This window comes from Ixodes scapularis, unplaced genomic scaffold (genome assembly GCF_016920785.2).
Source record: "Ixodes scapularis isolate PalLabHiFi unplaced genomic scaffold, ASM1692078v2 PGA_scaffold6__148_contigs__length_123643588, whole genome shotgun sequence".
In the NCBI taxonomy this organism is placed as follows: domain Eukaryota; kingdom Metazoa; phylum Arthropoda; class Arachnida; order Ixodida; family Ixodidae; genus Ixodes; species Ixodes scapularis.
In genome coordinates, this window is record NW_024609881.1 from 11119568 (window position 1) to 11135691 (window position 16124).

At 44.4% G+C, this 16124-nt stretch overlaps 1 long non-coding RNA gene across 1 annotated transcript; it reads left to right on the forward strand.

Annotated features, from left to right (window-relative positions):
* Window positions 1-26: 26 nt before the first annotated feature.
* On the forward strand, window positions 27-16084 carry LOC121838311. Its single transcript, XR_006078458.1, has 3 exons — window positions 27-68; window positions 988-992; window positions 16018-16084. It is a non-coding gene; the product is annotated as an uncharacterized LOC121838311 (long non-coding RNA).
* The last annotated feature ends 40 nt before the right edge of the window (window positions 16085-16124 follow it).

Below are 16124 nucleotides of genomic sequence, written 5' to 3' on the forward strand. Positions count from 1 at the left end.
GAGCAAGGGTGGGGACCGAGCTCAGGACCCCTGGGTTCTGCAGCGCAATCCTCGCTACACATATTCTGGTACACCTATCCCCCAGCTCTCCATGGTCATCCCCAATTTAGAGTGGGCAATCGCTCGGTATATTACAGTTTGTAATGGTGTTATTTGTTTAGGAAAACAAAAGGTCAGATAAATACCAGTAGGGCCCTGCGGAAGCGGTGCATGGGCCCCGTTTCACTTTTCACAAAGCACCCTGTCTTGAATGGCGGCAGAGAAACAGGTTGGGCTGATTCGCCTGCAGGCCTTTGCTGGGTTGATGGCTACTATCCAGACTGGCAGCTGATCGGCAGCTTCCAGCCACCTGCAGTTTTTTCTTGATGATACAGACTTCCTGCAATACCATGATTAAGAATCAGACTGATATTCTGGAACAAAAAAAGAAACCAAAACTTGCTTCACAGATCAACAAAAGAAAAAGTGCCAACATTACGCTTCTCTTGTTGTCGACAGTGCAAAGACCATGATGACAGCACCATTAAACTCAACCAAACAAGGAAACTTAGCTTCTTCATGACGCAATTGTATTAAGAACCAGGCACGCAGCCGGAAGGGGGGGTAGGAGCCTACCTCACCTTTTCTTTATTACCTACCCTATCCCCCCCCCCAGAATCGTCCATTTTGCTGGCCCTCCCCCCCCCCAAAAAAAAACAAATTTCTGGTGAAGCGCCTGTTAAGAAGAATGTGCATGTAGAGCTTAGATACCTACTGGTACCTTAAGAAATCCCAGGAAGCTAAACACAAATTAAACACCACTTAAAAATAGCACAGCTCGCTTGATAGGCACATGCACAGCAATCAACAAGCCTCTTGACATGTTGTGCAGTGCAGGGATACAAATTAAAAATAAACACCGGGGATGTGATCGAAATCCTTTGGGGCAGTGCAATGCGCAAGTTTATCCTGAAGCTACTGTTTGCGCATGCGCCTAAGAGGCGTTAGAGCTGGTTCACACTGTTGCAACTGACTACGACCGAGTTGAACAAAACAGGGTTTTAAGCCGCTTACGACTGCCATTATTACTGCTGGACGGCGTGGTCATAAGCCGTCACAAGAGGCTTAAAGAGTGGTTTTGTCGGAGTCAGTCCTAGTCGGTTGCAACAGTGTGGACCAGCTATTAGACTAAAATTGTATCCAGCTTTGGGTCTTTCCACAAATGTTTTAAGAGACTCCCTTCAACTTTACCAGGGCCTCAGGTATTTAAACGTTGTAGTAAGTAGGGAGCCAACACATTCAAAGCTGGATCTCCTTGCTTTGTATGTGTCTCCCCAGTACCACTAAACGTTCTATACCAGATCAGAGCATTTTAATCAAATCATTCAACCTCTTTCCTCGGCCATGTAAACTACTTGTGCACCCACGAGTTCTACAAGTCACGAATGTAGCTGGAGTAAATTAAAACGTCGCTAAGGCAAGCAATAATAATCATTATTAGCGACAGTAGTACCCTGGGTGGTTCGCAAGGCTAGACATATATGCAGGGGCCCGTACGCACGATCGTCTGCTAGCCAATCAACCAGACCAAGATGATCAAAATAACAAACAGGCAACAAGGGAGAAAACAACAAGAACGATGAGATTAACAGGGCTCGGTCAACACTTTTAACACCCGTGCGACACGGGCAACTCGAATGCCATTTACAACGAATGACAATTGTGTGATCGGCGAATCAGCTCGCTATCTGTCGCGCGTGGAACGCGTCACGCCCGGAGTGTCGCGCGCCGATTGGCCGTCCGCTCAAATGTCATTCGTTGTAAATGGCATTCGAGTTGCCCGTGTGTCCCAAGTATAAGAAACTCAAGGCCCGAGCACCTCAAACCCAACGCCACGCACCGCACGCCGGCGCGAGGCACACGCCGTACACGAGCACAACGACGACACCCAGTTAGGAGCGTGTCCTATCAATACGCCAAACGCCAGCGCCAGTCGAACCGCGCCATCCCTCTGGACGCGGCGTGAAAACCCAGAACGCGCGGGCCGGGAGTTTCAAAACATTGGGCACAACTCAACGCTGCCGCTAGCATGAAAAAGGACGAGACGACACGCAATCAAGCGTTTAACAACACAGAACAGTTCACTGATAGCAACGCGTACTTTAGAAACAATCTAATCAGCGTCTCTGCAGTGCTCCGGTGTCGCAGAGCATTCACGGGATTCTCAAGATAGCGGCACGGCTAGGGAGCCTACATACTCGGCACGGCGGCACCGCGGCGCCGCCGCCGGTCAGTGCTAAGACGATTTCACTTTTTTCGACTCAAATCGTAGAAAAAAGTGAAAAATCATCCGAATTACGGTGGCAACATGAGCTACGTTGTTCCGAAGATGATCTAGCATATCTGGATATTCTTCTAGCATGCAATATGAATATGCAATCGTCAAAACTTAACTAAACTCGGATCGACCGACGCACTCCGAGAAAGGCCTTTGTGTCCTCTCCGGAACGAACAAGGATCCAGAAGTTGCTTGCGGCTTTGAATTGGCACGAAGCCAAGCCAGCCAAGGCAGCCAAGGATTGAAATACGACTTAGTAGTTTTGGTTTCGACCCCACTCTATCTCTGTCCATATTTCTGGGGCCGGTGTCACTACGGTTGACATTACTGCAGTTATCGTACTCTATACAAACTTTGAAGTCAATCGAATGCGAGCAGACATAATTTCCCAGCTTCTTCTCCTGTTATACATTGCTTGATAACCTTTGTTTGCTGATTGGAATCTGCATCAACTCATGTCCATCTGGTCCTTCAAACAAACGGTGTTTAATATCTTAATTCGACTTGATTTCTTATTTGTGAATACATGTAATTGATTAATCATTCACTAGATATCTGTTTTAAGTTTATTTATTTTTTTGCTAAAAAATGTACGTATTTTTTAAGTTTTTTTTTTTGTTTGGTTGGAATTACAGGCCGTGTTTTGTGGCTCAGTAAAACAGGTTGTTTTGAGAAATTCAAGATCATGTACAGCCGACAATACACCAGTGATGTAAATACAGGGGAGGCGGGAGAAGCGTCCCCCCCCCCCCTCCCCATCCCTTAGAAAATATTCCTGGCTGCGTCGCTAAATGAGCATAAGAGGCACTGCGTTTTTTGCCTTATCAACATTCACACAAATCGAAGGAGGGAGGAGCTGCTTCATCTGAAAACTTTCAGTTTTGAGATGAAGCAGCTCCTCCCATCTCTTTCCACTTTTGCAGAGCGAACGCTCGGGAGGAGCCGACCCCCTCCCCAGCGTTTACTTTCAACCTGCCAACGAGTATGGCTGTATTTTTTTTTTTCGTGGACCTTCTAGATCGCTACAGCTTCAGTGCATACAGCGGTGTAATCCACTCGCTAACTTTCTGTGCGTGTCTAAACAGAAGACATGTTTCCCTCCAGAGCGGGATCGGCGGCCGAGTGGGCTAGAGCACACCAGCTCGGAGCACGCGGAGCGAAAGCTCGCGCAACAGAACCCAGGGATCCTGGGTTCTGTTGCACCTGGGTTCCGCACCCCTGCCCGTTTCGATCTGGATGAGCATCGTACCGGCGTTCGGTCGTGTATCACTACTGCGTGGCGCACGTTAAAGACCCCAGGCTAGTGGTTGTGCTGCACCGGCTAAATTGCTCATCTACCGCGAGTGACTCGTCGCAACTTTAAATGGCTGACCAACTACACGCTGTAAAAATATCCCCATAACCCAATTTGCAATTTTTGCCCTGCAGAAGTTACGCTAACCTTGATGACGTAGAACAAATTAGTTCTGAACACGTCGACGCGTGCACCGCCGAAACGTGCCCCACATGTCCTACACTTCGTTTCACGATCAGTGCGAGCGAAAGCAATGTGAGGTCGCTGTTGACACGTCACGAGCTCACCTTCGCTCGTATTTATGGTGAAAGAGAGAATGAAGAGTCATAGAACAAAGAAATGATACAAAACATAGATGTAATCTATGTTTTGTATGTAGATAGTGTAATAGATGGCAGGGTAGATCTATGTCATCTATGTTTTGACTGCCTAAGCTAAGCCTATTTCGTATTTACAAATTCTGATAAGCATGACTCCCCGTGGAACCTATCCAAACGCGGATTAAAGTCCGGCTTGCTTAATTTTGAGATGAAAATAAAAATGTAAATAAATATTTACATTCGCGGTACCCCTTACTTTGTTTCGATTCCTTACATCAGTGAATGCGATTTTCCGCGGAACAAACTTCTTTTTTATGTACTTGATCACTAGCGCCACTTGCACATACAACGTTTTTGCTTTGCACCACGCGTGGCCAAGGCTTTCGTAACTTGTGGTGCGGTCCGTGCGGACTGCATTCCACGTGTGTTGGCGGTGTAAGGTGAGTCAGATGAGTCGTTCCCGCTTTAAATAAATACTAAAAATCAGTTTCTCATACTGCGGCACTAAGCGTTGACGTTGGTGCAGCGAGAGCAGTCTTGCCTCTTCTTGAACTTAGAAATACCAGCCAACATCTAAGCCTTTCTCGTGTCGGAAGTTTTGCGTGTCGCGTTTCATTTGAAAAACTAAAGGCTTAGCACATGTCGGTTTTAGAAAGCATTTTTTGCTTGAAGCTTCTGAGGCAAGTTCGCTTTCGCGAAGAAAACGCACCACCAGGATGCAATTACGTAGCATGTGAAACTGATATTTGTTGTTTATTTAAAGGTGGGACGATCAATTTGACTGAAGCACCCGGTCATTCTTTTCAGTCTGGAAAGAACTCGGGGTCTTAGCAAACGGAAAACTGAACACGCGCGCTCAACGCCGCTGCAATGTACGCAGATTTAGTTGAGCAACATGTTTTTCACATATTTTTTCTTGAAGCGCCGACTGATTTGCGATTAGTCAATTTGTTCTGGAATAAACACCGGCCTCTGGAATTTGATGAAATGTGTTCTATTGTTTTTTTCTAATTTACGCATCCAGTGCAACAGTTTGTTTTTGGCGATTTTGTGAAATCAGACATGGGGTGCTGTTTTGCGGACCCTGCTTGCGGTTGCGATGTACTGTCGGCACGGCCGTGTCAATAAAGCCCGACGATCGCGTCACGCCGGCAAGCGCAATATTTTTGAAAAGGAGGAAACGGTTTCTGGCCAAAGGTCTAAGCGCAGATTCTCGTGTACGAAGCTGTACGTCACTGGCTTTGTGATAATAGCGTGAGAGTCAAATTTAAGCGCAACGTAAGAACGGATATTAAGTTGATGTAAGTAAAAGTGGCCGTATCTAGTACTTCAGGGTCCGATGTCAAGCAAGTTCCAGACAAAAAATAATGAACGACGGTAATTGCCCGTCGTTCCTTCGCGCGCTGATCTTGCAAAAATAAACGACACCCGAAACCAGTGGCGTCACGAGGGTCAGCGGCACTCGCGGCAGTAGCCCGCCGCGACACCCCCCCTCCTCCCCCCCCCCCCCCCCCCCCCCGCGCTCCGCTCGTGCGTGGCCGCATAACCCGCCGCTCCCCCCCCCCCCCCCTCCACTCTCGCGTGGCCCGCCGCGAACTTCCCCCCCCCCCCCCCACCCTCCGCTCTCGCGTGGCCCGCCGCGCCCCCCCCCCCTCCCCCCGCATCCCGTCGCGACACCCCCCTGAGCGCTGCACCCGGGCGCGGTCCCCCACCTTGTGACGCCACTGCCCGAAACCACTCCCCGGCAGTTCCGTGGAATCCTGGGGCCAGTGAATACAGTGAATCGCCACGAAATCCTTAAATCTTGGCACCCGCCTGTCTAACCTGGTCGGCTCGGACCAGGACAATACAAGGAACGCCGAGGAAATCACTTCCCTGGCAGTTACGTAGAATCCCGGGGCCAATGACCACGCTGAAGCGCCACTAAGACTTCAATGTTGGTGGCCACCTGTCTACCCCGGTCGGCTCGGACCAACAAAATACAAGGAACGCCAAGGGAATCACTTCCCTGGCAGTTCCGTAAAATCCTGGGGCCAATGAACACACTGAAGCGCCAATGTTGGCGGCCGCCTGTCTACACTGGTCTGTTCGGACCAAGAAAAGACGAGGAACGCCAAGGAAATCCCTTCCCTGGCAGTTCCGTGGCATACCGGTGCACGGGAAATACGGTGAGACGCCAGGCTGGCAGTTCACCGAATTCCCTGGGCGGTCCCGGTCCAGTCTACTACGGCCAAGGCCCCATCCTGGCCCCAGCTAGCCCAAGCAAGTGTGCTGCTTGGGATATTGTTTCTGTCCTTAGTTAAATGGTCGTTTCTAATTATTTTAACTTTGCCTTTTTGTACTGTACACTGTTTCTTAGGCTCAGAATTGTCTGCAATTTTATTAAAGGAATAAATAGATAAGCAATGAAATAAATCACTCTCATTTAATTTGAAATATACGAATAACTCCAAAAATACTTTGGACAATAGCGCGGGGGAGTGTCCACTCGGGGTCACTAACGTCATTTTTCAGATTGAGAAACAAAAAAACTATAATACATCCATCTCGGGTTTTATAATATCATACAAAAAACTCCGAGGCACGAAAAAAAAAGTCCTACAAAGAAACATCAGGAAACGCAGCTGATATTTTATTTAAAAAACGATGGTAGTGCAAATAAAAATAATATAAGAACAGGAATACACAAACGGAAAAGTGCTGACTCGGAACTGCTGTTTAGTGAAGAAACGAAGGAATATAAAGCAGAACTTTAAGGAGGTATATGAAATCAAAACAAACGACGATACAACGCAAGAATTTATTTACACGTCAAAATTAAGAAACAAAAAACTGTATTTTAAATTAAGTTACACTAACATATGCTTTCTTCTACTTGCCGTGGTCTTTTGATCTACTTTTATTTATGTAATGTATAAACAACTATCCCGTCATATGGCCCTCGTGAAAGGCTATTTCCACGAGAGCCCCTTTTTATATAGAACAAAGAACATCTCTCGTCCTCACTCTCATCAGAGCATACATCCGTTAATCATAACATCTTCAAAGGGGAACAAAGGTACCAGCTCTGCTAAAAGTAGGGTCGATAGCGGAAGAATCTGCATTCGAGGGAAGGGGAGGAGATTAAATAAAACGTGCGTTTCGGTATCGAAGGAAGCTGAAACTCCCTGAGCATGTAAGGACTGAACGAGCGGGATGGTATGGACAATTAAACTTGAGGAATTAAACTTGAGGAAGAAAATGGGAAGGGACGGACAAACATATTTTTTGTCCGTCCCTGAACATGTTGCGCTTGCGCTTTGTGTAAAGCACCAATGTTTGAGAAGAGGATGTTAGCTGAAATAAAATAAAACAAAGGGATTCCAGATTTCTCTATGAGTCCACCTCTACCTAAGCCTAATTTTGTCAGAACAAGACATGATGCTGCGGAGGTATCTGGAATTCATGTCAGTGAAATACACACTACAGCTAGAAAGAGAACACGAATTTTTTTTTCTGCCTGAAAATCATTTTGAGTGAAATAAATACTAAAAGGGGTGATGCAGCTATTATTGTACTTTGAGCAAATACCGCTTAGAACAGATCCCTCACGTTAAGAACTTGTGAAACAACCGTCCGATTGTCAGCACACGCAATCAAATTCGCAAAAGAACAAATGAAGAGCAAGGTCCTTCTTTTTGTTTTAAATCGCAGCCAGAACAAGCGGCCACGTGATCTGGAGCCGACTCAACGCCGCTAATGTTCATCGTAGCCACACGCTGGGGTTGGCAAGGCACCTTACACGGGCTTAATTCCAGACATTGTCATGGTTCGTCCGTTGTCGTCATTGCAGCGATTGGACACAGAAAACTACCCGAATGCTTGTCCAGCTATTGATTGTCATAAGCCCAAATCGAGTGATCACACAATGCTGGGGGTCCAATCAATGAGCCGCAATCAAATATTGTCACTAGGCAGTACTGCAATCGCCCAGCTATGTAAAGGTTTGTGAAGGAAATACTGCAGCTGGCTACTGGCCTCCCGTGCCTCCCATCCTTGATGGATGGACGGATGGATGAATCCGGCTGAGCCCTTTGGTTCGGGCGGCAGCTTGCGCCATCAAGCCATTTTGTTTTACCGTTTAAACTTAGAATATTTAAATATGAAAACTATATTCACTCCGCACTGCAAAGAAAGTGAGGCTATAAATTCCCTTGCCATCAGGTAATAATACCTAGTTTTTTTCTCTTTCTGGCACTATTCACTCAATCTTTGCTTGACAATCTCTACTTTGTCTACTGTCCACTCTTCCTTCGCTGTTTCTAAAACCTAAAAACTTTATTAAATCTATGTTGTCTTCGGTAGGCATAGGGTGAAGGCCTTTCCAGTAGAGTATCAAGTGCTCAGCCGTCTCGTCCTCCTCTCCACAAGCAGTGCACATTGTATCCATTTCCTGGTACTTCGCTCTGTATGTTCTGGTTCGCATAACGCCCGTCCTCGCCTCAAACAACAATGAGCTACTCTAAAATTCTCATAAATGCTTTCTTTGGGAATAACTGTTTTGCTTAATCTATAGCTTTCCAGAGCTTTTTTCCCCTGCATTCCCTCTAGCCACCGATGTCTTTCAAGTGGCCTTAACTTTCTTCTTAACTGAGACCTGCTCTTCCGTAGCTGCACTATAGCCTAAAACTTTCCACTTAATTTCCTGGTACGCTGTCTCCACTTTGTGTCTATACTCCTGATGTATAAATAGAACAAATCCTTTCGTGCTTCTTGCTCTCCATCCATTTGCCTCAACCGATCCTCTAATGCTATCTTGGTCACAGCTTCCGTGCACTCAAATGACGCCCATCCCAAGTCTCCTTGTACTCCCTGGTTTTGCGTTTTTCAATGTGCCCTCAAAGCCAGCCTACCTACTCCACGCTGTTTTATTTCGAGTCTTGCATGCTTCGTATTTTATGCATAGCACTGCGTTTCTGAAAGTCAAACCAGGCACCATGACCCCTTTCCCAATCTCTCTCACCACCTCAACCCTGCTATAAATCCAAAGTGCTCTACTTTTCATTACAGCTGCATTTCTGTTACCCTTACCTATTATATATTTTTCATGCTCACTGAGATATTCTTCACCATCACATACCCATACTACTAGGTACTTGTATTTGCTTGCTCTCTCAACTGTAATATTCTGTGTCTTCAGCCTCACAACTTCATCATTGTTAAAAAATCATGACTGCTGATTTTTCACTACAGACTTCTAAACCTAATTCCTTTCCTTCCCTACCACAGATACTCATTCATTCCAGCAACTCTGTCCGGTTGTTAGACATTAGTACGATATCATCCGCATACACCTATTCCGGTAAGGAGTGCTGAATTTTTTGGCCTAGCTTACAGTACGAAAGGTGGAAGCCAAGCCCACACTTTCTAGTCTATTCTTTAATCCTCTCAGAAACAACATAAACAGCAAAGGCGACAACGGGCACTCATGCCTAAGATCTCGTCTTATCTCTATTTTCCCCGTTGCCTTACCTTCCCATGTTATAATCACATTATTATCTTTGTAAATGTTCCTTAATATTGATGTGTGTACTTCATCTAGGTTTAGCTCTCCACTATGTCCCACGGGTTCCTTTGGTTCACATTGTCATAGGCACCCTTGATATCCAGAAATGCCAGCCAGAGCTATCTGTTTTCTTTTTGCGTTGTTTCTATACACTGTGTTAGAGAAAATATACTGTCCTCCAGCCACCTTTGTTTTCGAAACCCGTTCTGTAACTCGCCCAGTATGCCCTCGCAATCTATTGATTCATCCAGTCTGTTCTTCATATTATGCATTACCAACATATTGTCACAGGCGGTGACCAATCAACAATAAATAAACAGAAAGAAATAAACGTTTAATGTGGCGAACTTGTGCCAAAAATAAAAGGGTACAAAATATAATCACGGAGCGTCGCGGGCGTCGAAGTCGGCGTAGCAGCAGAGTCGAACGCTGGGCGAAAACTGACTGCAGATCAGCACGCAGAGTCCCTTATGTACGCGCGTTGGGTTCTGGAACAATCGGCCTAAATTGTTCGGCGACAGGAACATTCAGAACTCGATCTGACGAGAACGCAATGAAAGAACAAATAAAAGAGCATTCTACTGACTGGAATCGAACCCAGACTTTCTGCACGACAGTGAAGCAGGGTAACCACTCGGCCACGCGCGCGGTCACTCACTGACGAGCGTGGCATTACTCCCCCCTTTAAAAAGGCATCGTCTGGATGCCACGTAAAAGGCAACAAAACAGAGCGAAACAAACAAAAAAATGGGAACATACGGAGGCTCGCAAAACACAATCCTATCAAGCGGTGCACAAGATCACATTTCGCATTCTTATCGCGCGTAGTACGGCTTGAGGCGCACGACGTGGACGACTTCCGGTCAGTAAACAGAGCATAGCACGTTCAGCTTAAGAAAAAAATTCAGTGCAGGCCTATATTCATGGTTCACATATGTGTAATTGCTCTTCATAATGAAGGGAAAACTGCTTAAGTTGTGGCCCACTACAGGCTTTCTATTAGTGTTAAAAAGTGTGGTAGAAAACAAGATTGCGCTTGGAAGACGGGGACATAGGAAGGACAGACACAACAGAGCGCTAACATTCAACTGATTTAATTCAAGAACCTCAGCGTAGAAACGGACTTTGTCACCGCACCACATCTCAACCAATCCGTTCTGCCACGGACCGCAAGTACGCCAACTCCTTATCCGCCAAGTCAATTGACGCCATACTGACACAACTTGTGCCGGAACTATTTATAGTGTCAGCCTCCATAATCTCGCTAACAGTCCTATCTTTGTGCCTCTCAAGAACAGTAGACGAAGCAAATAATTGTTTGCACCCGCAGTCATGACAGTGACACGACAGATTATCACTGCGAGTGCAAACCATTATTTGCTTTGTCTACTGTTCTTGCTAGGCACAAAGATATGACTGTTTGAGAGGTTATGGAGGCTGATGCTATAAATAGTTCTGGCATGTGTTGTGTCAGTGTGGCGTCAATTGACTTGGCGGATAAAAAGTTGGCGTACTTGCGGTCCGTGGCAGGGCCACGGATTGGTTGAGATGTGGTGCGGTGACGCGGTGTGTTTTTACGCTGAGGTTCTTGAATTAAATCAGTTGAAAGTTAGCACTCGGTGGTGTCTGTCCTTCCTATGTCCCCGTCTTTAAAGCGCAATTATGTTTTCTAACGTACCGTACGAACTTGCCCAACAATCAGCACTTGTTAAAAAGTGCTATTGTGTTTTAAGCAGCTCGCACCAAATATTTTCTTGAAATACATAGGTTCATGAAAATTATTATGTAGATGTTGGCAGACAGTCATGGTGAGGCCAATTTTTAATGCCAAGTGGTCCACTTATTCAGAGTTAATTGAGTTTGTAAACATTGTAGGTCGCAAATTAAATTTTTATGGTATGCAATGGGCACAATTATCCGTAATGACTAGCTCTACCTAGGGGAACTTCATACGTTTACTACGGCAAGATAATTTCGAAAAACAAAGTATTTAGTTTATTCAACTCCTGCACTAACCTTGTCTTTAGAAACTTTTTATATTCTTTGCGATGCTGAGATAAGATTCTGGAAATAGTTTTTCTAGAACTACTCTAGATATTTCCAGTTCATCATTTTTCTCGCAAAGCATTCGAAAGAGCCAAACCCTGTAATGTACGGAGGGAATTCACAGAATGATGCGACTGACAGTTTGGAACATTCGGCACTGTAACAGTAATAATGACATGTCACTTATGTAATGCTCATTATCGCAGATCAAACTGCTTTTTCCGTCTACACTCATTTTCAGTAGACTCATCCAGCGAACTCCCACCTGAGACTGCAGCGCTGGGTTCTGCAAAGTAATTTGAATGAATAATGATGCAACAGGTTTCTTTGAGCGTGCGTCTAACACATATTCTTTATATTGAATCTGCTAAGTGTATTCATGACCATGTCCATAATTGTATCCACATTCCAGCTTATTTTTATTTTGACATTTGAGTTTTCCTCAGTACTTTTCTCAACATCTGTGCTTGTTGAACCATACTCAAGTCCATACATCTTGTCTTTCGCTATTACATTAATATATAAAACTGTTGATGCCGAGTGAGAATTCAAGGTACCGAATCTGTCGTGCGAGCTAAATAAGAACCAATAAAAAGCTATACAAAGGAAATTTTGTTAAAGGAGGCTGTATGGGCATTAGAATAGCACATGCCATGCTAAAAAAAAAATACAAATTCTTGTTAGGTATGCAAGGATGACAGTGTTGTGCTGTTTCTGATGTGTCACAAAAAACAAAAAAAATCAGTGCCATACAGTGTTCCTTATGGAAGTACAAACTGTTGAATTCGAAGCCCAGAAGTTTTATTCAAGAATGTTCCTCAATACAAATGTATTTTGAGATCTGAGCCACTGACTGATACATGACTATGTGGCAAACATTCATTTTTATGTGCATTATAGTTTACTAGGTCTAGTCTGCATTGATTTATTGCATTCATGCTGAAACTGGGAGGAATTCTCTGGGTATGAATAAAGAGATAAACATTTCTTGATATCAAAACATTTGAGAACGGACAAAAGGAAGGATCTGAGAACGGTATCTTAGATTCTCCTTTTTCTTACAGTATATCTAATGTTCACTTTATTTCACCTGATGCATTTAGTTTTTAGCGCAGCTGTTAGCACCCGTTTCCGCGTTTCGCGGCGTCGCTGTCGGCGTAACCGCCCAACTAAACTTGGCAGGAAATTGAATTAATGTTGTGGTCATGTGACGTTAATATTTCCGCTAAGTCTAGCTGAGAAACTGAGTGTTTTTATGGATGACGTGACACGGTCATGCGACGTCATTTTCCCCGCTACTTTTAGCAGAAAAACTGCATTTGTGTAGAGGTCATGTGACATCAATTTCCGCGCTAAATTTATTGGGAAACTTAACCCGCTAAATTTAGTGGGGAAATTTCCCCCTAAATGGGAGGGAGCAGAAGAGGAGGAGGGGAGGGAAGGAGGGGCATACCCTCCCATCTTCCTCTTCGAGAGCTGTACTGTATTTTCTCATTACAGAGAATTGTAAACGTCTCATATTTCATCTCATGTTTTTTCAACTTTCATATTGCAGGTGTGCTTGCAGCACAAATCTGGGTTGTGCTGATCCTCTACGCACAAGTTAGGAACTCCTGAGTGACAAGAGTGGGAGTTTGGTCTGACAGCTCAAGGGACACCATTGTTCAGTATTGAATTTTTAATTATCTTCTTTTGAGCAAAGTTAAGCTTTGCTGCATGCAGTTCTTCTAAAAATAAATACCTGCAACCAAATTTACCAGGTCACGACATTTTGCCTCTGCTCTTAGTGCTCCTGGTGAGCCTCGGATGAGAGCTTACTGGGGTGCAAACATCATAATTGTTTGAAACCACTCACTGATGTAGAGACTTATTGACATCCAGCATTCCAATGAAACGCTGGATATCCACAAGTCTTTCTTGAACAATGCAAGCGGGAAAGGAACCATACAATCATATTGTATTGGGGGACATTCTACAGAGTGTTTTTTTGTATATTTTACAGATTTTTTAAAAAAAAGCCGTAAAAGCTACATTTACGCAGTCTGTACACGTGAATTATATGGCCAGGGCGGCATAGTATAAAAGGCTAATTTGTAATGATCAGTCGGCTTATTACAGAGATGTGCCAGACTTCTTTCAGAAAACTAGATGGAGGTTCATTCTCGCGTGGTTTTATCCCGCGAATCTGAATATCCCGTTCGTTTTCCACAAAGATATAACTAAACGTGAGAAAACACAAAAAAAACATCCTACCAATAGTGACATCGTAAGAAGACCTTTCAGCCGCCAAGTGTATGTCGCTTAAGGGCCGCGCGTCCAGTCGCAAGTTTTCTAGGTATATTCTCCCGCATTGGCACCAGTCGTGACACATTTTTCTGCCCCTTTAAAAAATAGCATGTGCGTGCATAGCTTTCATAGGCACTGAAGATGCGTGAACAAAGATTTTGAAAGCTGCTCTTGTTACGTCCCTCTCTAGGGAAGTGCTTTCAAAGCGCTTTAAAAATGACTATGCAGCCTCGATTAATTAAATTAGCAAATAATTTTGATATTTGAGATTCTGGAGGTCAAATGAAGAAGATTTAAAAGAGTTTTCTCAAATACAAAACCGCTTCAGCCTCTCTCTAAGTATAGTATGTTCCTAAAATTTTTAATCAGTGAAAATAGACCCATGGTTCCAATTAGAAACTTCTAAGCATCATCAAAACACACTAAATCAATTTTCTTTGTGAAGATATAAGACAAGAGCAGCATTTTATGGTGTTCTAAAAGAATGGTCAATTTGGACGCGTTTCCAGACTTCGGTTTCTTACCAGAGCGCATCTTTGCACCTACGGTCCTGCTGCCCGGTGGCCGCAGTGCGAAGCCGCCCCCTCGCCTCCCTCGTAGGATGGAGGGAAGCAAGGCGCACGTGTGTTGCGCGTCTAAGCCCCTGGGGAACAGGACCGTGGGCGCAAAAATGAGCTCTGATAAGAAACTGAAACCTAGAAACTCGTATCCAAATAAAGCATTTTTACAGAACGCGTAAAATGCTACCCCTGCATTATATCCTTCTAAAAAGAGTTGATTTTGTGGTTTTCAGTGACTCAGCAAGTTTCCAATAGAAACCATAGTTTCATTTTCACTAATTAAAAAGTTAATTAACAAATTGTATTTAATTATCTGACTGATCGTTACGACTAGGTCCCTATGCTACGTACGCCTGGCCATATAACTCTCCTGCACAAATCGCATTAATTTAGCTTTCACGGCCTTTCTAAACATATATGTAAAGCTTAAAACTAAATTGCCGTGTACAACAGTGAAAAGGCGAAACCACCATGTTGGAGCCATATGGCTCTACCACGCCGGTATCGCCTTTTCGCTGGTATAGGATGTCCCATATTACGTTATCCATGTATGGTTCCGTCCGCCTACATGGTTCCGCCATAATCCACTACGCCGGTATAGGATGTCCCATAATACGACACGCTTGTATGGTTCCGCCTACCTGTATCGTTCCGCCGTAATCCACTATACTGGAGCTGCCTTTTCGCTTGTATAGGATGTCCCATATTACGGTTACGCTTGTATGAGCCTTTTCCATCATCTTTCCATCATCGATATTTTCCAACAGGGCGATACTGATTAGGCTGGAAATCTTGAGACTTTTCCAATTGCCGAATTTCTCAACAATACCAATTTTCAGCTCATAGACATCCTGCACAGGGTTGAGTTAGGTACTAACGGCCATTAACAACTGCGTGAGTTACTGTACACATATGCGGTAACTATACTAAAGCCCAACTTATTCTGGTAACGCACAACACCATAAAACTTCCAAAAAACACCGAGCATGCACCCGCGGCAGAGTAAGCGCTCAACCCCTACTTTTGAAACATATCAACTCATCTAAGGACATATTAAAGCCTATTCCTCTATTTTAAGCAAGTTAAAAAAATATATGAAAGAGACATCAAGCACCCTGTCGCCATGGGCGTTTATCTCCACGACTGGCAGACAGAATGGGGATAGAACGAGTAGAACAGCAAAGCAGGAGAGGAATAGGAGGGGTGCAGTCGAAAAGAGCTAGAAAATGATATACTTGGGGACAACGTTCCGTGGCAATGGAGCTAAAGCTAGAGAGCCAAAGGACACCATTTCACTGCATAGCTGAATATAGTTCAACCATAATAATTTGCTGGGTGGAACGTAACCAATTAAAATATATGTAAAATTGTTCTGTTTAGCTTTGACTTTAGAATGTTAGCATAACATTAGCCAGGACGTGCCAAACCTAGAGCATTTCCTTTTTAGCTATTTTGTGTTTTCTTGGTTTAAATTCACCCTAGGTTTTCTAGCTCCCTGCAAAATTAAGATGGCATCTTTATCATGCGCATCTTTGGGCATCATCAGTGTGGTTTATTGTAGGCACACTCTGTGAGCTCGCCCCTTTGTTTGACATGTAAGATTTTTATGAAGTTTGGCAACCAAGAAATCTTAGAACAAACCAAGCAAGTGGTGTGCAACGTGTATGACAAATGGGACAGTGGGAACCGGGACTCCTAGTTGTTTCCGTATGCCGGTTGGCTAGCAAGCTCACTGGTGTGTGTGAGCAAGGGTGGG